Below are 1,466 nucleotides of genomic sequence, written 5' to 3' on the forward strand. Positions count from 1 at the left end.
AAAAAAATTCGGCCTTGTTGATTTTATGAAATAAATTATAAATTATAAAAGGAGAATTATAATTCTTTAATCAATTTTAATTATATATGAACATATTAAAAATGATTATAAAGAGTTTGTCTATAATTTTACTTCAATATTTTATAATATTACTTTTTCTATATATTTAAATTTGTTGTATCCTGTGATGAACATGCTTTTTGGGAATGGATTATTCCATATGCCCATATGCATAATTCTGAAGGATGCACAATCTATGATAAAATCATCTTTTTGTAAAATAAAAAATTTATTCTGTATAGTAATAAAAAAGGAGTTAATAAATGATTAAATCTGTTTTCAAAAGTGATAAATTATAATTGAAAATTTTATAGAGAAGGTTAATTTAACGTGATAATAGTAATAAATGTGAATCATAATATTGATAATAACATTTAAATATTAATGTTGTAATTAATAGATCAGAACGCAAAAGTTTTGAATTAAAAAATTGTATAAAAATTAACTACATATGTTGTAAGTTAATAACAGAATTATCGCGGTGTTACATTATTGTAATATGTCGATCATAATATATCGTATATATAAAAATTATATGTAAAATAGTAATAAAATTATTGCAATATTACATTCCAATATATCGCAACGTAATGTCTCAATAGTATATTTAAATAATATTGCACTGAAAGTTGCAATATTACTGCAATATTGTAATCTCACGGCAATATCTCTGCAATATTACATGCTACGTGGGTATAAAATTTATTGAATTTTAAAATTGTTTTTTATGAAAATTATTAGTGATTTTGAAAAAAAAGGCCTTATAAGAAGGAAGGATTTAGCAGAAAAAGAAAAGCAAGGAAATAGAAAAGGAATGGTTAGAGAAAATTGAAAAAAAGTAAGAGAAGGAGAAATTAAAAGAGATAAGAACAGAGGATAAGCAAGAAGGAAAGCAGGAAATGAAGGAAAACTAATATGAAAGGAAGCATAATATTAATGGAACAAAACAATTGTATTTATGTGAGTATCTTGGAGTTATATCACAAAATATCGTATTATATGTAATATATGTCGTAGTATATCTTAGTATAAAAATTATATGCGGTAAGAAAATAATAAAATTATTGCAATATTACATTGTAATATATCACAGTACGTAATATCTTAGTGGTATTACGTATAAAAATTATATGTGGTAAGATAATAATAAAATTATTACAATATTACATTGTAATATATCATAGTACGTAATATCTCAGTGGTATATTTACGTACTATTGCATCACCAGTTTCGATATTACTGTAATGTTGTATTCTCACGGTAATACCACTGCAACATTACACGCTGTTGTGGGTATAAGGTTTATTGAATTTGAAAATTGTACACGAAAATTATACGCGGTAAGATTAATAACACAATTAAAAAATAACACGTGGCGCGCGCGTAGCGCGCGCTCTGATCTAGT

The sequence above is a fragment of the Trachymyrmex cornetzi genome, unplaced genomic scaffold (assembly GCF_001594075.2).
Source record: "Trachymyrmex cornetzi isolate Tcor2-1 unplaced genomic scaffold, Tcor1.1 scaffold798, whole genome shotgun sequence".
Lineage (NCBI taxonomy): Eukaryota > Metazoa > Arthropoda > Insecta > Hymenoptera > Formicidae > Trachymyrmex > Trachymyrmex cornetzi.